Genomic DNA, 23,576 nt, shown 5'->3' on the forward strand with positions numbered 1-23,576 from the left:
ACCCATATAAGGACTTGTTTTTTGCGTGATCAATTGTACTTTAATGAAACCTCTCGTTTTATCATAAAATGTATGGCGAACCCCCCCCAAAAATTTTTTAGGGAGGAAATTTTATTGAAAACCACAATTTTGCACATTTTGGAGAGGTTTTATTTTCACACTGGGCACTTTATGGTAAAAAGGACATGTTCTTTATTCTGTGGGTCAATACAATACTTTTTTTTTTTTACGTTTACGCCATTCACCATACGGGATCATTAACATTATGTTTTGATAGTTCGGATATTTACGCACACGGCGATACCAAATAGGTTTATAAAAAAAAATGTTGACGGTAAAATGGGGAAAACTGACAATATTTATTTTTATTGGGGAAGGGGATTTTTCACTTATTTTTTTTACACTTTTTATGTCCCCATAGGGGACTATCTATAGCAATCATTTGATTGCTAATACTGTTCAGTGCTATGCATAGGAAATATGACGATAAGTATTATCGGTGATCATCTGCTCTGGTCTGCTCGATCTCAGACCTGAGCAGAAGACCCCGGGAGGTGGACGGAGCCAGATGAGGGGACCTCCGGCCACCATGCTGGATGATTGGATTACCACGGCAGCGCTGCGGGTGATCCGATCATCCGTTTTAGTGACTGCACTGCCGCAGATGCCGTGATCTGTATTGATCATGGCATCTGAGGGGTTAATGCCGGAACCTGCCATGTATGACGCAAGCACCGTTCCGATGCTCGCAGTCATACACAGGACGTAAATGTACGTCCTGGTGTGCGAAGTCCTCCCAAACCAGGACGTACATTTATCTCCATGGTCGTTTAGGGGTTAAATGATTTGGCGAATACATACATTTAGAAAATTTGCCCCATTTTCCTGATATTCTGCTGCTTTTCTCCCCTTGTGAGCTCTTTGTCTAGGTTACAACGGGCTGTAAACAAGATGATGAAAGGTGCAGAAAGGAATTTTGGGAGAGGAAGACAAGTTTGCTAAGTGCATGTTATCGCACAAACATTTAATCTGATATGGCCTACAAGTTTAACAATGTGGTGACCCACAGTGTATGGCGAGACCACGAAGTGTAGCGGTGTAGGCAGTGGGGCCAGATGGTATTAACCCCTGGGGCAAGATGTTGTTGACCCCTAGTGTTCGTTGTGTGGTTGTATGGTGTAGGGCATCGCCGACAACCAACCCAGAAACTGCATATATTAAATGAGAGTCCAAAGCAGGTTTTGATGCAACTGGAACTTTACTGAAGAAAGCAGTATAACGTTTCTTACAGATAGGCAACTACCACAGAGGTGACCGGGACACAGGGAATCTTTCAGGCTTGCTTGGAATTGTAGTGGTAATAATGATGATGCAGGCCGCTGTGCTACTGTTATGACTTGGGTTGGGACAGTAGAGACTTGACTTGTAAACATAGATGAGACTTACAGATTAGATGTGGCTGCAGACTTGTAGGCTTTGGCCTAGCTGTAATGGACTGAACTTGTACAGGACTTGTGCTAGCTTACTGTCCAGGAACTAAAAAAAAAAAAAAAAAAGACCTAGTGTGAGACTAAAGCCCATTGGTATCTGGTGGCCTGTGATGCTTCTGGAACTCTGGGTATCAGGTGATCATATATCACATGACCTTAGGAAGGTCCTATACAGTTTAAACCTCCTAATAACCTGTGCACATAGTTTATATTCACTGTACAATACCTGAAATAAACATACATAATTAACCTGTTAAGAACCATGGACGTACGCGTATGTCCTAGCTCCCTGGTACTTAAGGACCAAGGACGTATGCGTACGTCATGAAGAATTTCGGTCCCCGCCCCGTGCCGGGCGGGGATCGGACTGGGGTGACTGCTGCTATCGATCAGCAGTCACACTGCGTAAATGCCCAGGGGGGTCATTAGACCCCCTCATGTTGACGATCGGTGCAAATCGTAAGTGAATTGACACTTGTGATTTGCGCCTATTCCTGGTCATACGGGTCTATGGTGAGCTGGAATATAAGGTGGACCGCGGTTGTCTAAGACACCCACGATCCCCCTGAAGGGATAGGAGTGAGGTGGCAGGGGTGCCACCCCTCCTATCCCTGCTATTGGGCTTCAAGACAAAACTATGTGAATCTGTGAATCTCATAAAGGAAACAGGTTTCTGACTATAACTAAAGACAATTATCTGTCCCAAATGGTGCAGGGCCCTACCAGAGGGGATGTCCTACTAGACTTAATATTAACCAATGTACTTGACAGAGTAATTAATGTGCAAGTAGATGGACACCTAGGAAATAGTGAGCAGAATATAATACATTATAACTTGTTCTTCAATAAGGGAATCTCTCGAGGGGCCACAAAAACAATGAACTTTAGGAAGGCAAAGTTCGATCAACTCAGAGAAGCCCTTAACAATATAAAATGGGATAATGTCCTCAAAAAGAACAATACTGAAACTAAATGGGAGACTTTTAAAAATATCTTAAATTCTCACTGTAAGATGTATATACCTAATATGGATGAATACAAATGTTAAGGGGGCAATAAATGACAAAAATAAAGCATTTAAATTACTAAAACAGGACAGCAGTGAAGAAGCATTAAAAAGCTATAGAGAAAAATGTCAAATATGTAAAAAACAGATAAAAGCCGCAAAAATAGAGACAGAAAGACTAATTTCCAAAGAGAGTAAAACTAACCCCAAAATGTTCTTTAACTATATAAATAGCAAAAAGGTCAGAAATTAAAGTGTTGGCCCTTTTAAAAAATGATGAGGAAGAAATTTTAAACGGGGAACAGGAAAAAACAAATATATTAGGAAAATGAAATGCCAGGTGAAATACAGTGTGATAAGGTAAACTCCCCAGTACATGTCTAACCCAGGAAGAAGTACAGTGCCACCTACAAAAAATCAAAATAGACAAATCACCAGGTCCAGATGGCATTCACCCCCGTGTTCTAAAGGAATTAAGTAATGTAATGGACAGACCCCTAGGACTCTATAGTGACAGGGACTGTTCCCCAGGACTGGCGCATGGCAAATGTGGTGCCAATATTTAAGAAGGAGGTCAAGAGATGACCCTGGGAATTATAGACCTTTTAGTTTAACCTCGGTTGTATGTAAATTGTTTGAGGGTTTCCTAATGCTATTTTGGAATATCTTGATAAAAATAAATGTATGACCCCGTATAAGCATGGATTTATGAGGGATCGATCCTGTCAAATTCACCTGATCAGCTTTTATGAGGAGGTGAGCTCCAGACTGGAACAGGGGCAATCGCAGGATGTCGTATATCTGGATTTTTACAAAGCATTTGATACGGTTCCACATAAAACGTTGGTGCATAAAATGAGAAGGTTTGGGCTGGGGGATATTGTGTGCAAGTGGATAAGTAACTGGCTCAATGATAGGAAACAGAGTGTGGTTATTAATGGTACTTATTCTGATTGGGTGACTGTCACTAGTGGGGTACCACAGGGGTCCGTCTTGGGTCCTGTCCTATTTAATATATTCATTAATGAATAGTAAAGTAGCAATCTTTGCAGATGACACTAAACTCTGAAAAGCGGTAAACACTATAGAGGACAGTGCACTGTTACAAATGAATCTGGATAGGTTGGAGGTTTTGGCTGGGAAGTGGCAGATGAGGTTCAACACTGATAAATGTAAGTTAATGCACATGGGGAAGAAAAATTCGGGCTGGGATTATGTATTAAATGGGACAACACTTGACATGACTGACATGGAAAAGGACTTAGGAGTCTTAGTTAACAGTAAATTTAGCTGTAGGGACCAGTGTCGGGCAGCTGCTGCCAAGGCTAATAAAATCATGGGGTGCATCAATAGGGGCATAGATGCCCACGACAAGGAAATAATTCTACCGCTGTACAAATCACTAGTCAGACCACACATAGAATACTGTGTACAGTACTGGGCACCAGTGTACAAGAAAGATATAGTGGAGCTGGAGAGGGTTCAAAGACGGACAACCTGAGTAATAAGAGGACTACAGTACCCAGAAAGATTATCAGAATTAGGGTTATTTAGTATACAAAAAAGAAGGCTTAGGGTAGACCTAATAACTATGTATAAATATATCAGGGGACAGTACAGAGATCTCTCCCATGATCTATTTATACCCAGGACTGTATCAATAACAAGGGGGCATCCTCTATGTCTAGAGAAAATAAGGTTTCTACACCAGCACAGACGGGGGTTATTTACTGTAAGAGCAGTGAGACACTGGAATTCTCTCCCGGAGGAGGTGGTCATGGTGAACTCTGTAAAAGAGTTCAAAAGGGGTCTGGATGCATTTTTGGAGAGTAATAACATTACTAGTTATGTATACTAGATTTATAGGGACAGAAGGTTGAGCCAGGGATTTATTCGGACTGCCATAATTGGAGTCGGAAAGGAATTTTTACCTCTAGTATGAGGGTTTTTTGCCTTCCTCTGGATCAACTCAACTCAATAGGGACTTATTAGGGTTATAGGTTGAATTTGATGGACTCTGGTCTTTTTTCAACCTTATGAACTGTGTTACTAGATCGGGGGTGGGGGGGTTAACTTTCCCTTTCCCCGTCCTGCCCACCCACAATAGGTGGGGTAGAATGGGGAAACGACTGAGGACCGGCGCCGAAGATCCACTTCCCCATCGGTGATGGCAGCGGGCGACGATCGTGGTGGCAGCAGGCAGCAGAAGAGGAAGGCTATGCGGCTCCCTGGATCCTACGGAAGCCGGTGAATTGCCTAGTAACATCTACAGGGCTACAGTCTGAGACCACTATACAGTGGTCTCTATACTGTAGCCCTCTAGATGTTGCAAAACTACAACTCCCAGCATGCCCAAACAGCTGTTTGGGCATGCTGGGAGTTGTAGTTTTGCAACAGCTGGAGGGCTACAGTTTGGAGATCACTTTGCAGTGATCTCTAAACTATGGCCCGCTAGATCTTGCAGAACTACAACTCCTAGCATGTCCAAACAGCTGTTTGCTGTCTGGGCATGCTGGGATTTTTAGTTTTTCAACATCTGGAGTGCCACAGTTTGGAGATCACTGTGCAGTGGTCTCTAAACTATAGCCCTCCAGATGTTGCAAAATCCCAGCATGCCAAAACAGCTGTCTCAGCATGCTGGGAGTTGTAGTTGCATACCTCCAGCTGTTGCATAACTACATCTCCCAGTATGCCCTTCGGCGATCAGTACATGCTGGGAGTTGTAGTTTTGCAACAGCTGGAGGCACACTGGTTGGAAAATACTGAGTTAGGTAACAGAACCTAACTGAAGGTTTTCCAACCAGTGTGCCTCCAGCTGTTGCAAAACTACAACTCCCAGCATGCACGGTCTGTCAGTACATGCTGGGAGTTTTAGTTTTGAAACAGCTGGAGGTTCCCCCCCCAAGTGAATGTACAGGGTACCTTCACACGGGCAGGTTTACAGTAAGTTTCCTGCTTCAAGTTTGGGCTGTGGCAAATTTTTCGCCACAGAGCAAACTCCTAGCGGGATACTCACCGTAAACCGCCAGTGCGAATGTACCCTAAAAACACTACACTACACTACACTAATGCATAATAAAGGTCAAAACACCCCCTTACACTGCCACCCCCCCCCCCCAATAAAGATGAAAAACGTATTGTACGGCAGTGTTTCCAAAAAGGAGCCTCCAGCTGTTGCAAAACAACAACTCCCAGCATTTCCGGACAGCCACTGACCGTCCAGGCATGCTGGGAGTTTAGCAACAGCTGGAGGCACCCTGTTTGGGAATCAATGGCGTAGAATACTCCTATGTCCAACCGTATGCAATCCCTACTTTAGTCCTCAAATGCGCATGACGCTCTCTCACTTCAGAGCCCTGTCGTATTTAGAAGAAACAGTTTAGGGCCACATATGGGGTATTTCCGTACTCAGGAGAAATTGCGCTACAAATTTTGGGGGCTTTTTCTCCTTTTACACCTTATGAAAAGGAAAAGTTGGGGGCTATATCAGCCTGTTAGTGTAAAAAAAAATAAAAAATGTTACACTAACATGCTGATGTTGCCCCATACTTTATATTTTCACAAGCGGTAAAAGCAAAAAAAGACCCCCAAAATTTGTAATGCAATGTCTCCTGAGTACGGAAATAACCCATATGTGGGCGTAAAATGCTCTGCGGACGCACAACAAGGCTCAGGAGTGATAGCGCACTATGTACATTTGAGGCCTAAAATGGTGATTTGGACAGGGGTGGCTGATTTTACAGCAGTTCTGACATAAACACAAAAAAAAAATACCCACATGTGACCCTATTTTGGAATCTACACCCCTCATGGAATGTAACAAGGGTTATAGTGAGCCTTAACACCCCACAGGTGTTTGAAGAATTTTCATTAAAGTTGGATGGGAAAATGAGAAAAAAAATGTTTTTTACTAAAATGCTGGTGTTACCCTAAATTTTTCATTTTCACAAGGGAAAACAGGAAAAAAGTCCCCCCAAAATTTGTAACCCCATTTCTTCTGAGTAAGAAAATACCACATATGTGGATGTAAAGTGCTCTGTGGGAGAACTACAATGCTCAGAAAAGAAGGAGCACCATTGGGATTTTGGAGAGAGAATGTGTCTGAGATTGAAGGCCATGTGTGTTTACAAAGCCCCCATAGTGCCAGAACAATGGACCCCCCCCACATGTGACCCCATTTTGGAAACTACACCCCTCACGTAATGTAATAAGGGGTACAGTGAGCATTTGCGCCCCACAGGTGTCTGACAGATTTTTGGAACAGTCGTCTGTGAAAATGAAAAATTAAATTTTTCATTTGCACAGCCCACTATTCCATTTGCACAGTCCACTATTCAAGTTCTGTCAAACGCCAGTGGGATGTAAATACTCACTGCACCCCTTATTAAATTCTGTGAGGGGTGTAGTTTCCAAAATGGGGTCACATGTGGGGGGTTCCACTGTTCTGGTACTACGAGGGGCTTTGTAAACACACATGGCCCCTGACTCCCATTCCAAACAATTTCATTCTCCGAATGCTCAATGCACTCCTTCTCTTCTGAGCATTGACGTCCACACATGGGGTATTTCCATACTCAGAAGAAATGGGGTTACAAATTTTGGGGGTCATTTACTCCTATTACCACTTGTAAAAATGTAAAATTTCTAGGAAAAGCTGTATTTTATTGAAAAAAAAATTCATTTACACATCCAACTTAAACGAAAAGTCGTAAAACACCTGTGGGGTGTTAAGGCTCACTGTACCACTTGTTACGTTCCTTGAGGGGTGTAGTTCCCAAAATAGAATGCCATGTGTTTTTATTTTTTTGCTGTCCTGGCACCATAGGGGCTTCCTAAATGTGACATGCCCCCCCAAAAACCATTTCAGAAAAACTCTCCAAAATCCCGATGTCGCTCCTTCCCTTCTGAGCCCTCTACTGCACCCGTAGAACACTTTACATACACGTATGAGGTGTTTCCTTACTTGAGAGAAATTGGATTACAAATTTTAGAAAGATTTCTTTCCTTTTACCCCTTGTAAAAATTCAAAAACTGGATTTACAAGAACATTAAGATTTTGAATTTTCTCCTTCACTTTTCTTCTATTCCTGTGAAACACCTAAAGGGATAACACACTTACTGAATGTCATTGTGAATACTTTGAGGGGTGCAGTTTTTATAATGGGGTCATTTATTGGGTATTTCAAATATGAAGGCCCTTCAAATCCACTTCAAATCTGAACTGGTCCCTGAAAAATTCTGATTTTGAAAATTTGGAAAATTGCTGCTGTACTTTTTGTCTTCCAAAAGTAAAAACATGTCAACTTTATGATGTAATCATAAAGTAGACATATTTTATATGTGAATCAATATATAATTTATTTGGAATGTCTATTTTCCTGATAAGCAGAGAGCTTCAAAGTTATAAAAATGCGAAATTTTAAATTTTTTCATCAACATTTTCAATTTTTCACCAAGAAATGATGCAAGTATCGATGACATTTTACCACTAACATAAAGTAGAAAATGTCATGGAAAAACATTCTCTGAATCACAATGAAAGATAAAAACATCCCAGAGTTATTAATGCTTAAAGTCACAATGGTCAGATATACAAAAAACGCTCTGATCCTTAAGGTCAAAATGGGCCTGGTCCATAAGGGGTTAATGTACAATAGTAAAAATGGGGGAAACCCTGCAGGAGAGCCCTGTGGACTTGAGGTACTCTACCTGAGGAGACTTTAGGAACTGTACAGAACCACGTTCTGTACTGGGACACGACAACAACATACATTGAAATGGGAATACAGTGAAAATCTCCCAATAGCGGACACTCACAGGGATTAAAAAAGTGTCCACTACTGAGAGATGTCTCATATTTGGAAAAAGGCTCAAAATTCTTACTAAATGACGGAATACTGTCCTGTACTTACTCCAGAGTGTAATTAACTATAAAACACAATAAAAAGCAAAATTACAGTAGAATCTCCCAGTGCTGTTTAATCTCCCTTTATCTCCCCCTCCCCCTGTGTATTATTTCATCCCCTCTTTTATACCCTGACCCATCTTATTCCTTGTGCAATATGCCAAATTATCCCCCCTTACCCCCTGTGCCATATAATTTCCCTTGTGCCATTTCATTCCCCCTTCATTACGCTCTGTACATCCATCACCTCCCCCTTTATGAAGTGACACAGGGGGATAAAGGGGGAATAGAATGGCACAGGGGGTGGTAAAAAGGGGGTGATGCATTTGCAAAGAGGGCTATAAAGGGGAATTAAATAGCACAGATGGGGATCAAGAGGAAATAATATGGCACAGGGGATTATAAAGGAGGGAATGATTTGGGATGGGAAAAAAGTGGCAAGGGGGGATTGGAGAAGGAGGAGGATGCGATGTGGCCGGTGGACGTACAGAAGCAGGAGACCACTGTTTAAACATTGGTCTTCTGCTTTTGTACTGGTGCTTCTGCTGGGGGGGTGTAGCGGGTACCTGGGCCCCTTACTGGGGTATTGGCTGTACCCCCTGACGGCGGCCCTGTGTAGGGCCGGAACATAAGCCTGCTTGTCCCCTATTGGGGGTGTTTTGTACCCTAATGGAAGTGTTTTGTCTCCTGTTGTCCCTATTGGGAGTGTTTTGTCCCCTAATGGGAGTGTTTTCCCCCTGGCAAGGGATGATGGAGGTGAAAACTCCACCAAAATGTATTTTTATTGTGTTTAGAGCTAAAATTTCAAGCAGAGGAGCTTAGCTGTGACCCTTATCCTATTCAATGTTTATTTACTAGGTCAAATAATGAATGCCTAAACCTCTTAACCCACACACAACATTGTATTCTGGCATTCTGTCAAATACACACAAGTTTTAAAGAATGGTTAGAAGATATATAGATGGAGCAGAACAGACAAAAACATTACCGCTAAGTTAATTGGAGGAGCAAGTTCTATCATTATTATTATTATATTTTTTTTTACTGTATCATTGATTAACAGATTAAAAATTGTACACTTATTTTGTTTAGTTTTTTTTCTGTTAACTTATATTAAGCGAAACCATTCAGAACTAGTCCTGCATACAATTTACATGTTGTTAAAATATTTATTTATTTTGCAAAAAGAAACATCTAGACACATACGTTGTGATTCTGTGTGTAATATTTTATTTAGATCTTTAGCTTTATCATATAGCTTAACAACAAATTCCAACTTCATTTAATTTAGCCACAATAATAATTTTAAGTAAGATTTCATTCACACACAGGCCATTGTGAGCAATAGAAATGCAGCAGAGAGTCACAGTACCTAGCACCTACAAAATAACAAGTCAAAAAGATAGGGAGAGATCTATCAAAACATGCAGAGGAAAAGTGGAGCAGTTACTAATAGCAACCAAGCAAATTACTTATTTAATAAAAAAAAAAAAAGGCCTCTGAGGAATTAACCCCTTAAGGACGCAGGACGTAAATGTACGTCCTGGTGAGGTGGTACTTAACGCACCAGGACGTACATTTACGTCCTAAGCATAACCGCGGGCATCGGAGCGATGCCCGTGTCATGCGCGGCTGATCCCGGCTGCTAATCGCAGCCAGGGACCCGCCGGCAATGGCCGACGCCCGCGATCTCGCGGGCGTCCGCCATTAACCCCTCAGGTGCCGGGATCAATACAGATCCCGGCATCTGCGGGAGTTCGCGATTAAAATGAACGATCGGATCGCCCGCAGCGCTGCTGCGGGGATCCGATCATTCATAACGCCGCACGGAGGTCCCCTCTCCTTCCTCCGTGCGGCTCCCGGCGTCTCCTGCTCTGGTCTGTGATCGAGCAGACCAGAGCAGGAGATGACCGATAACACTGATCTGTTCTATGTCCTATACATAGAACAGATCAGTATTAGCAATCATGGTATTGCTATGAATAGTCCCCTATGGGGACTATTCAAGTGTAAAAAAAAATTTAAAAAAATGTAAAAGTAAAAGTAAAAAAAAAGTGAAAAATCCCCTCCCCCAATAAAAAAGTAAAACGTCCGTTTTTTCCTATTTTACCCCCAAAAAGCGTAAAAAACATTTTTTATAGACATATTTGGTATCGCCGCGTGCGTAAATGTCCGAACTATTAAAATAAAATGTTAATGATCCCGTACGGTGAACGGCGTGAACGAAAAAAATTTTAAAAAGTCCAAAATTCCTACTTTTTTAATACATTTTATTAAAAAAAAAATTATAAAAAATGTATTAAAAGTTTTTTATATACAAATGTGGTATCAAAAAAAAGTACAGATCATGGCGCATAAAATGAGCCCCCATACCGCCGCTTATACGGAAAAATAAAAAAGTTATAGGTCATCAAAATAAAGGGATTATAAACGTACTAATTTGGTTAAAAAGTTTGTGATTTTTTTTAAGCGCAACAATAATATAAAAGTATGTAATAATGGGTATCATTTTAATCGTATTGACCCTCAGAATAAAGAACACACGTAATTTTTACCATAAATTGTACGGCGTGAAAACAAAACCTTCCAAAATTAGCAAAATTGCGTTTTTCGTTTTAATTTCCCCACAAAAATAGTGTTTTTTGGTTGCGCCATACATATCATGATATAATGAGTGATGTCATTACAAAGGACAACTGGTCACGCAAAAAACAAGCCCTCATACTAGTCTGTGGATGAAAATATAAAAGAGTTATGATTTTTAGAAGGCGAGGAGGAAAAAATGAAAACGTAAAAATTAAATTGTCTGAGTCCTTAAGGCCAAAATGGGCTGAGTCCTTAAGGGGTTAAAGGGGTATTCCAGGAAAAAACTTTTTTCAACTGGCTCCAGAAAGTCAAACAGATTTGTAAATTACTTGTACAGTGGTCCCTCAACATACGATGGTAATTCGTTCCAAACGAGCCATCGTTTGTCGAATCCATCGTATGTTGAGGGATTCGTGCATTGTAAAGTATAGGAAGCTGTACTCACCTGTCCCCGCCGCTCCGGACCGCGTCCCGCCGCTCCCGATGGTGTCCCCGCCGCTCCCGATGGTGTCCTCGGGCTGGGCTCTCCTGGTCTTCTCCGGTCCTCTGCTGGGCTCTCCTGGTCTTCTCCGGTCCTCCACTGTCTTCTGCAAGGCCTTACTGGGCCTACGTAGTGACGTCATTACGCCGCTGCATACGTCGTTCCTATTGGACGATGGGACAGCGTGCGCAGCAGCGTATTAACATCACCTGAGAGGGCCGAGAAGACACCGGAGGACCAGCGCTGGACCAGAAGGGCACCGCGGAGCATCGTGGAGGGGTAAGTAATACTCATTGCACCACACGGGGAACATTAAGCTGCTATCCGGCAGCAGCTTAAGCATTTTGCGCTGCCGGATAGCACTTAATGCGATGGCCCAGACATAAAAGAGCATCGTATGTCGATGCTGACATCGACATGCGATGGCCTCTGGGAGGCCATCGTATGTCAATTTGATCATATGTCGAGGCCATCGTATGTCGGGGGTCACTGTATAAAAAAATCTTAATCCTTATAATTATCAGCTGCTGAAGTTGAGTTGTTCTTTTCTGTCTGGCAATAGTGCTCTCTGCTGACATCTCTGCTTGTCTCTGGGAACTGCACAGAGTAGAAAAGGTTTGCTATGTGGATTTGCTTCTACTCTGGACAGTTCCCGACACAGGTTTCATCAGAGAGCACTTAGACTAGGTTCACTCAGCCGTTTACTTCTGTCCTGCTTTTCTCCCGTAACTGCCTCCTAAACGGACCATACTACTAACAGATGCAAACTGAGGCAAATGAATGACATTCTGTGGCATCTTTTTGCATCAGTTTTTCATCTGTTAGTATGAAAAGTCAGCCACCTACAGACTCCCGCAGCCAGGACTACTACTACTCCCATCATGGAACATACTTGTTTCCATGATGGGAGTAGTAGTTCCCGGGCTGCGGGAGTCTGTGGGTGGCTGGGGAGACTACATTAGTGCTTGTACTACTGCCCCATCATGGAACAGTCTGTTCCATAATGGGGGTTGTAGTACAGGGGCTGAGGGATTGATCGCACCAGGTCTCACTTCTGAGACCCCATGTGATCAGAAGTTATAAAGCAGATGAGCAGGCGGCATGATCTGCTCCCCTGCAGTGTATCATGTTTTAACTTTCATTTTTAAATCCCCTGTGGGGATCCCTTAATGGCCGGTACCAAGGAGCCATTCAGGGCTCCCGGTGGTGTTTTTAAAATGAACATTGTGAGTAGCAGGGGGGCCATATCTATATTAATAGCGCCATGGGGGGTAAGATATATAGCCTATATATCTAGCCCCCCCCCCGCGCGCGCATTTATAATATGCCCCCCGCGTATTTTCAGCGCATTAATAAAAATATTCCCCCCCCACTGGCGCATTTATAAATATATACCGCCACATTTATAATGTGAAAAGCATTCTAGCAGCAGCTGGCTGGCCCAATGCTGCTGCTACAATACTTTTCATTCATAGTGCTGGGTATATATTTAATGCGCTGTGGGGGGCATATTATAAATGCGCGGGGGGGGATAGATATATAAGCTATATGTCTGCCCCCCCCTGCAGCACTACATATCTTGCCCCCATGGCGCTTTTTATATAGATATGGCCCCTCTGCCACTCACAATGTTCATTTTAAAAACACTTACCTGTAGAGACAATAAAAGAAAGAGGAGCGCGATACTAGTGTATTACCATAGTATATATGAGCAAAGGTTGTAGATAAGTTATGCTCACCAGAGTTGGTTCTGCTCAGAGCATAACATCTAGAGCAGCATATTACTGAGTGGGTCAGCAGCCTTGGAGCACCCGATCCTCCAAAAGGGTCAGCAAGCAGAAATGGATTGTGGTAGTTTATAGAAAAAAATTCTCCAAACGTGACGCTTCTCCCATAAAATATTTATTTTTATTTGAATATCAAAGGTATAACAGGATGGTGATAGCACTTTCAATGCTTTTGTAGCTCATACCGAGCTCTTTATCAAGATTTTAGCAACATTTTAAAAACACTGCTGGGAGCCCTGAATGGCTCCTCGGTACCGGCCATTCAGGGATCCCCACAGGGGATTTAAAAATGAAAGTTAAAACACTCTATAGAGCGCAGGGTTGCGGACCATGCCGCCCGCTCCCCTGTTTTATAACTTCTGATCGCATCAATTCTCAGAAGTGAGACCGAGTGCGATCAATCCCTCAGCCCCTTTACTACAACCCCCATCATGGAACAGTCTGTTCCATGATGTGGGTAGTAGTACAAGCACTAATATACTTTCCACAGCCACCCGTAGACTCCTGCACCCAGGGAACTACTACTCTTTTCATGGAAACAAGTCTTTTCCATGATGGGAGTAGTAGAAGTAGTCCCACAACACTGCAAGATACTGCTGATTTCACCTCTTCTGAGCATGCTCAGAAGTAATAACGGTTAGTATAAACTGGGGGCAAACGGCTGACATTAAAGGTTTATCTGTTTGCCATGGACTTCAATATTAAATTTAAAAGACTCGCTTTACATCCATTATTTTTGACGGTCAAAAAAATTCTGCATGGAATGTCTTTTGGCCATCAAAAATAATGGGTGACAAACAGAATGGGTGCAAACGGGTGATAAAGGACCGTAAAAAAGAAATCACATTGAGATCAATGGGATCAGTTTACAGCCCTTTGCAACCCGTTTGTAAAATTAGTAAACAAGTTGCATATCGGGCATTTTTAGACGGGAACAGGCGGCTGTGTGAACGAGCCCTTAGACCAGTGTTTCCCAAACGTGGTCCTCAAGCACCCCAAACAGGTGATGTTTTCTGGATTTCCTTAGTCTTTCACAGGTGATATAATTATGGTCAGTGAATCAGGCATCACCACAGTTATATCACATGTGAAAGATTAAGGAAATCCAGAAAACATGACCTGTTGGGGATGCTTGAAGACCGCGTTTGGGAAACACTGCCTTAGACAGAAAAGAACAACTCAACTTTAGCAGCTCATAAGTACTGAAAGGACTGGAGCCAGTTAATATATAAGTATTTTCCTGGATAACCCCTTTAAAGGATTAATCTGATTGGTTGCTATGGGCAAATGGTCAATTTTTCCTCTGCACTGGTTTTGATACATTTCTCTCATAGTCTTTAGATCTGTTTCTATAGAAATCCACATGTGAGACTCATTGCCACATACTGTATGTACATAGCAAGATTCCATAAATGTAGAGTCAGACTATCCAAAGGTAAAAGCCTTACAGGTATGCCCTGTGATCCTTGTAAAGGGATTTTGCCCTGAAAATGCATTCATTGAAAACATATTAAAACTTGTTTATTTTATTAACACCTTAGGGACTTTTCACTATAAGGACTGAGCAAAATTTAGTTTTTGCATTTTCGCTTGTTCCTCCTTCTTTTCTAATAATCATAACACTTTCAATTTTGCACCTACAGACCAATTGTACTTTGCAATGAATTCACTTAATTTAGAATATAACCTGCGGTGAAACCCCAAAAAAGTTATTTATGGGGTGAAATAAAAAGTGCAATATTTAGTAACAATGACACCCTATCTTTATTCTGTAGGTCCATACGGTTACAAGGATACCCAATTTATGTAGATTTTATTTTAATACTTAAAAAAATTATAAACTGCATGCACCAAAATTAGTATGTTTAACCCCTTAAGGACAATGGACGTACTTCTATGCCCCCGTTTCCGAGTCCTTAACCCCTTAAGGACTCAGGGTTTTTCCTTTTTTGCACTTTCGTTTTTTCCTCCTTACCTTTAAAAAATCATAACCCTTTCAATTTTTCACCTAAAAATCCATATTATGGCTTATTTTTTGCGTTGCCAATTCTACTTTGCAGTGACATTAGTCATTTTACCCAAAAATGCACGGCGAAACGGAAAAAAAAATCATTGTGCGACAAAATCGAAAAAAAACGCCATTTTGTAACTTTTGGGGGCTTCCGTTTCTACGCAGTGCATATTTCGGTAAACATTATACCTTATCATTATTCTGTAGGTCCATACGGTTAAAATGATACCCTACTTATATAGGTTTGATTTTGTCGCACTTCTGGAAAAAATCATAACTACATGCAGGAAAATTTATACGTTTAAAAATGTCATCTTCTGACCCCTATAACTTTTTTATTTTTCCACGTACGGGGCAGAATGAGGACTCATTTTTTGCGCCGTGATCTGAAGTTTTTATTGGTATGATTTTTGTTTTGATCTGACTTTTTGATCACTTTTTATTCATTTTTTAATGTTATAAAAAGTTACCAAAATACGCTTTTTTGGACTTTGGAATTTTTTTGCGCGTACGCCATTGACCGTACGGCTTAATTAATGATATATTTTTATAGTTCGGACATTTACGCACGCGGCGATACCACATATGTTTATTTTTTTTTTTTTTTACACTGTTTTATTTTTCTTATGGGAAAAGGGGGGTGATTCAAACTTTTATTAGGGAAGGGGTTAAATGACCTTTATTAACACTTTTTTTTTACTTTTTTTTTGCAGTGTTATAGGTCCCATAGGGACCTATAACACTGCACACAATGATCTCTCATCCTGATCACAGGCGTGTATTAACACGCCTGTGATCAGCATTATCGACGCTTGACTGCTCCTGCCTGGATCTCAGGCACGGAGCAATCATTCGTCGATCGGACACCGAGGAGGCAGGTAAGAGCCCTCCCGGTGTCCGATCAGCTGTTCGGGACGCCGCGATTTGACCGCGGCGGTCCCGAACAGCCCGACTGAGCAGCCGGGATACTTTCAGTTTCACTTTAGAAGCGGCGGTCAGCTCTGACCGCCGCTTCTAAAGGGTTAATACCGCACATCGCCGCGATCGGCGATGTGTGGTATTAGCCGCGGGTCCCGGCCGTTGATTAGCGCCGGGACCCACGCGATATGATGCGGGATCGCGGCGCGATCCCGCTTCATATCGCGGGAGCCGGCGCAGGACGTAAATATACGTCCTGCGTCGTTAAGGGGTTAAGGACCGAGGACGTAGGAGTAAGTCCTGTCCATTCCCGGCCCCCCGCCGCTAGCCGGAGGGGAGCAGGTGCCCGATGCCTGCTGAAATCGTTCAGCAGGCATCACGACATATCGCCCAGGGGGGTCAATATGCCAATTCAGTCCAGCGATCTGCGGCGATTCGGGGTCAATTGGGTCTCCAGTGACCCGGTGACCCGGAATTACTGGCTGATCGGGGCCGTCAGAGACGGCCCCGAACAGCCATAGCCAGCAGGGGTGAGGTGGCACTGGTGCCACCTCACGATCTCCCTGATTCGTCGTCCAGTTTACCGGCCGACCAATCAGGGCGTTGCTGCGGGTGTCACTCCCGCAACCTGCTCCGCCCCTCTTCTGGAGAACGTGAGCGGGTGCGGGACGTGCACCCCGGGTGCTGGGGACCCCGATCCCCGGCGTTAATGTTGGAATCGAGGCCCCAGGAGCAGCGGCGGCGGCGAGGGACTGACCTGATGCGGCGTGGAGCAGCGAGTGAGTGACAGCCTCCTGCTGTTGCTTAGCAACAGCTCCCAGCATGCAAAAAGGGCATGCTGGGAGCTGTAGTTATGCAACAGCAGGAGGCAGACAACCACAACTCCCAGCATTCCCTTATGGGCATGCTGGGTCTTATGGTTTTGCAACAGCTGGAGGCTCATTATTTCTATGGAAAAGTGTACCTTCAGCTGTTGTATAACTACAACTCCCAGCTTGCACAAACAGCTAAAGTGCATGCTGGGAGTTGTAGTGGTGCATCTGCTGGTTGCATAACTACAACTCCCAGCATGCCCGTTGGCTGTCGGTGACTGCTGAGAGTTGTAGTTTTGCAACAGCTGAAGGCAAACTGAGTTAAGTAGCAAACCAGTGTGTCTCCAGCTGTTGCATAACTACAATCCCCAGCATCCCCAGCCAAAGTAGTATGCCTCCAGCTGTTGCATAACTACAAGACCCAGCATGCCCTTCCGCTGTCCGTACATGCTGGGGGTTGTAGCTTTTGCAACAGCTGAAAGCACACTGGTTGCAAAACACTGAGTTTGTTACCAAACTTGGTGTTTCACAACCAGTGTGCCTCCAGCTGTTGCAAGACTACAACTCCCAGCATGCACTGATAGACCGTACATGCTGGGAGTTGTAGTTTTGCAACAGCTGGATGTTCCCCCCCCCCCCCCCCCCAATGTGAACGTACAGGGTACACTCACATGGGCGGAGGTTTACAGTAAATATCCGGCTGCAAGTTTGAGCTGCGGCAAATTTTCTGCCGCAGCTCAAACTGCCAGCGAGAAACTACTGTGAACCCCCGCCCGTGCGACTGTACCCTAAAAACACTACACTACCAAAAAAATAAAATAAAAAGTAAAAAACACTACATATACACATACCCCTACACAGCCTCCCTCCCCTCCCCAATAAAAATGAAAAACGTCTGGTACGCCACTGTTTCCAGAACATAGCCTCCAGCTGTTGCAAAACAACTACTCACAGTTCTAGCACCATAGGGGCTTCCTAAATGCGGCATGCCCCAGAGCAAAATTTGCTTTCAAAAAGCCAAATGTGACTCCTTCTCTTCTGAGACCTGTAGTGCAATAGCAGAGCAATTTTCACCCCCATATGGGGTGTTTTCTGAATCGGGAGAAATTGGGCTTCAAATTTTGGGGGGTATTTTCTGCTATTATCCTTTTTAAAAATTTAAAATTTTTGGGAAGCCAAGCATTTTAGGTAAAACATTTTTTTTTTTACATATGCAAAAGTCGTGAAACACCTGTGGGTTATTAAGGTTCACTTTACCCCTTGTTACGTTCCCCGAGGGGTCTAGTTTCCAAAATGGTATGCCATGTGTTTTTTTTTGTTTGCTGTCCTGGCATCATAGGGGCTTCCTAAAGGTGACATGCCCCCCAAAAACCATTTGTCGCTCCTTCCCTTCTGAGCCCTCTACTGCGCCCGCTGAACAATTAACATAGACATATGAGGTATGTGCTTACTTGAGAGAAATTGGGTTTCAAATACAAGTAAAAATTTTCTCCTTTTTACCCCTTGAAAAAATAAAAAAATTGGGTCTACAAGAACATGCGAGTGTAAAAAAATGAAGATTTAGAATGTTCTCCTTCACTTTGCTGCTATTCCTGTGAAACACCTAAAGGGATAACACACTTACTGAATGTCATTTTGAACACTTTGGGGGGGGGTGTAGTTTTTATAATGGGGTCTTTTATGGGGTATTTCTAATATGAAGACCCTTCAAATCCACTTCAAACCTGAACTGGTCCATAAAAAATAGCGAGTTTGAAAATTATGTGAAAAATTTCAAAATTGCTGCTGAACTTTGAAGCCCTCTGGTGTCTTCCAAAAGTAAAAACTCATAAATTTAATGATGCAAACATAAAGTAGACATATTGTATATGTGAACCAAAAAAATTTTTAGTTTGAATATCCATTTTCCTTACAAGCAGAGAGCTTCAAAGTTAGAAAAATGCTAAATTTTCATTTTTTTCATCAAATTTGGGGATTTTTCACCAAGAAAGGATGCAAGTTACTATACAATTTTACCACTAAGTTAAAGTAGAATATGTCACGAAAAAACAAACTCGGAATCAGAATGATAACTAAAAGCATTCCAGAGTTATTAATGTTTAAAGTGACAGTGGTCAGATTTGCAAAAAACGCTCTGGTCCTAAAGGTGTAAAAATGCCTGGTCCTTAAGGGGTTAAAATTGACATCTTATGACCCCTATAACTTTTTTAATTTTCCGTGTATGGGGTGGTATGGGGTTCATCTGTAGTTTTTATAGGTACCATTTTTGCTTTGATGGGACTTTTTGATCGCTGTTGATATTTTTATGGTATCTGAAGTGACCAAAAATGCAAACTTTTTACGTGTGCGCCGTGTGCTTTAGCTAAACTAATATTTCAATAGTTCGGACATTTACGCATGCATACCACATATGATTATTTTTATTCTTTATTACACTATTTTATTTTTTTTTTAAATGGGAAAAAGGGGGTGATTTAAACTTTTAATAGGGAAGGGATTAATGAACTTTTATTAAAAAAAAAATGTTACACTTTTTTTTTTTTTTTTAGCCCCCATGGGGGCTACGGATTGCATATACTAATCAGTACTCTGCCATTGCAAAGCACTGATCTGTGTAACCGGCGCTCTGCTGCTCCTGCCCGCTGGACCCTCACTCTGGTAAGTTGATCGGGACATTGCAATTTTGTCGCATTAGTCTCGATTAGCTCCGCTGAGCTGCCGGGATTCATTTACTTTCGTATTAGACACCGCGATCAACTTTGATCACGGCGTCTAAAGGGTTAATGCCAGGCATCACCTGTTCGCCCATGCCCGGCATTAGTCGTGGGTCCTGGCTGCCTGTAGCAACCGGGACCCACGGGTTTAATCCGTTTTCTGCTGTTGAGAATGTTTTAAACCTGGTAAACGGGACCAGGGCGTACAGGTATGCCCTGAGTCCCCAAGAGGTTAAAGAGTACCTGTCATCCACCCATATTTTCTAAACTAATTCAGATTATATTCCCTTACTACTCCTAACACCCTTCCTGCCCTTAATTTTTTTTCTGAGCTTTAAAAAGCTCTGTATCATAACTTTCCCCTTGTGCCCATTGTGTGAGCTCACAGCAGGAGAAAGTGGGCATTCCCCAGCAGGCGCGATGTCACTAGAGCCTGCGAGAGCTGTGCCTCGCCATGCCCCGCATGCATTTCCAGAGTTTGGTCTCCTGCCAGGCCAGGAGGAGACCAAACTAACTGTTTGACTTGCGCAGGGAGCAGAACAGAGTCATTTGGTGGCCATTTATTCTATCACATTAAAATCATATAAAGGTTGAGAATTTTAACAGCAAGTAAAGAGCAAAGTGTCTTATAATTACATAAGGAACAATATTAAAAGTTTCGCTTGGTGAGAGGTACTCTAAGTCTATTTTGTTTAGTTTTGTGTGTAAACTCAATGATTTCCTTTTTTAAACTTTTAACTCTACAAGTGGTCTTCTTCTGCCAACAATCATTTATGTTTCCATGTATCATGTGATGCATCACAAAGCGCAAACTCTGGATTTGACGGCTATTCCTTGCTTACCTGACTCTGACCCAAGTGGTTTCTACAAAACCAAAGGGGTATGGCTTCTAAAAACTTACACAGTTTAGCATGTTGGTGTAGTGTTTTACTTCTGGTTTGTCCAGACATTGTGGGGAGAGATTTATCAAAACCTGTGCAAAAGAAAAAGTAGCCTAGTTGCCCATAGCAGCCAATCAGATTGCTTCTTTCATTTTGCAAGTGATCTGTTGCCATAGGCAACTGGGCAACTTTTCCTCTGGACAGGTTTTGATAAATCTGCCCTTATGACCCTATGAGGTACTTTTGCTTTTTGTATTTGCATTTCTCTCTTAACATTCCCTAAATATCGCAGTTTTAAAAGTAACACTCCACAAAATGTTACACATATCTGTAGTTCATTGACTATATTTATGAACTAGAAGGCTGGGACATCATCAGGTCAAACTGACCTATAGGGTGCGTTCACGCATGCATATTTTTTGCTGCAGATCTGGCTCAGCAGATTTCGATGCCACAGGATAGTGGATAAGTGTTTGATCCCGGGGGGGGGGGGGGGGGTGCGACCGCAGAAACCCCCCCCCCCCCGAACTCTCTAACGGGGCACCACCATTAGCGCTCACGGTTAGCGCTAAGGCGCGTAGCGTTGACCTAGAGGTCGACGGTGACTCCCACCTCTCCCATAGAGATGTATGGAGGAGGCGTGCCGGCTGCAACGTCATGCTGCGGCTGGCACGCCCCCTGCACGGGAGAGCCGTGGCCCCATACAGGAGATCACCGGGGGCCCCAGTGTTCAGCCCCTATCTTGAGGATAGGGGATAAGTGTTTGTAACGCTGCAGATGTCCTTTAAGGGTTATAAACAATAGTATTGACACTAAATGTTTTTGTTTTTTTATATCAATGTGAGAGGTACATACTCTTGTGGGAATAAGTGTCAGGTACAGAAAAAAAAACACACTGGATGAATGGAAATGTAAAGGGGTCAAAAAAGCATTTAAATGACTGAAGCAGGAAGAGCAGGAAAATGAAAAAGCTATAGGAAAAAAAATGTAAAACAGGTAAAAAGCAGCAAAAATGGAGACAGAAAGACTCCTTGCCAAACAAAGAAAAACTTCATAATATAAAAGTAAAAAAAAAAATTTTGTGGAAGCCATTTAAAAAGTAGTAAGGGAGCATTTATAGATAGTGATGAGAAAAAAGTGACTTTATTAAACATGGTCTTCTCCACTGAATTAACAAAGGACAAATGAAATGCCAGGTAAAATACAGTGGGATAAGGTAAACTCCACAGTATTGACTCAAAGGAATATGTATCCGGCACTGTAGTCACTAAGAATAATGCCGCCACTTGAGCGGATATAGTCCAGTGTGACCCGCGATAGGCTGGTAGCGGTGATGCTCAGCCCAACAGAGAAGATGCATATAACAAACAACAAAGACTGAGAAGGTGGCCCTCACAATCCAGAATGGTGCTTTATTCAAACTATAGAAGCATCACAGGTACAAGCGGGTATGGCAATGTGAGGCAAGGGCAACCGGAACAGGCTTGTTACGCCGAGCGCTCCGGGTCCCTGCTCCTCCCCGGAGCGCTCGCGGCGTTCCTCTCTCTGCAGCCCCCCGGTCAGACCCGCTGACCGGGAGCGCTGCACTGACATTGCCGGCAGGGATGCGATTCGCATAGCGGTACGCACCCGCTCGCGAATCGCATCCCAAGTCACTTACCTGTCCCGGCCTCCGGCTGTCATGTCCTGGCGCGCGCGGCTCCGCTCCTTAGGGCGCCTGTGCGCCAGCTCTCTAAGATTTAAAGGGCCAGTGCACCAATGATTGGTGCCTGGCCCAATTAGCCTAATTAGCTTCCACCTGCTCCCTGGCTATAACACCTCACTTCCCCTGCACTCCCTTGCCGGATCTTGTTGCCTTGTGCCAGTGAAAGCGTTTAGTGTTGTCCAAAGCCTGTGTTTCCAGATCTTCTGCTATCCACATTGACTATGAACCTTGCCGCCTGCCCCGACCTTCTGCTACGTCTGACCTTGCCTCTGCCTAGTCCTTCTGTCCCACGCCTTCTCAGCAGTCAGCGAGGTTGAGCCGTTGCCGGTGGATACGACCTGGTTGCTACCGCCACAGCAAGACCATCCCGCTTTGCGGCGGGCTCTGGTGAATACCAGTAGCATCTTAGAACCGGTCCACCGACACGGTCCACGCCAATCCCTCGCTGACACAGAGGATCCACATCCAGCTAGCCGAATCGTGACAAAGCTGTTTCACGCGTATGACGCACTTCCTCAAGCCGGTACAGCATCAGCTCACGTCACTCAAACTTACACAGGGGAGATACAGAGCTGTCGCTAGGTAACCAGACTCGCTCACCCGATCATGTGACAACAACTATCAAAACAAGTACAGTACACCACAAAAACATAAATGCAGTAAGATTACAGGAAGGAGCTAAGCTTGTTGCGATCATTCAGACCCAATGTGCCGGTAGTGTCAGTGATCCAGTGAGCCTCTTTCCGCAACAAAATATGGTTTCGGAAATGGACGTGGAGCTGTCTAATAGTCTTGCCCACGTAAAACCTACCACAGGGGCACCCATGGCATACACCAAAAAAGATGTATGTCAAGCAATTAGTTCCTTCACGCAATGGTCCAAATCGCCTATCTCAACATTTTTCCCAGTCATTGGCCCTGATTTGCTAAAGTCCAACTGACTCTTTTTCTTGGTTTATGCGCCCAAATTTTTGTCGCACTTTCCATGCAAATAATTCTGCGCCCAGATTTTACACCGCACAACCTACACTTTTGAAAGCACTTGGAGTGTTTTTTTTATTACAAGAAAATGGGCGTGGTTAACAAAAAGCAGAAATTACTTGGAGTACTTCTATAATAACTCCTGAAAAAGAGTGAGATTTGCTCACAGAATAACCGACAGTCAAGAGGATGTGTAAAAACTACCAAAAGTGACTTATTTTTTTATTTTTTATTTTTTTGGTGGGGGGGGTAAACTCCTATATTAGATGGTCTAAGTCCATTTAATTTTTTTAGCTCTA

This window comes from Hyla sarda, chromosome 10 (assembly GCF_029499605.1).
Source record: "Hyla sarda isolate aHylSar1 chromosome 10, aHylSar1.hap1, whole genome shotgun sequence".
Lineage (NCBI taxonomy): Eukaryota > Metazoa > Chordata > Amphibia > Anura > Hylidae > Hyla > Hyla sarda.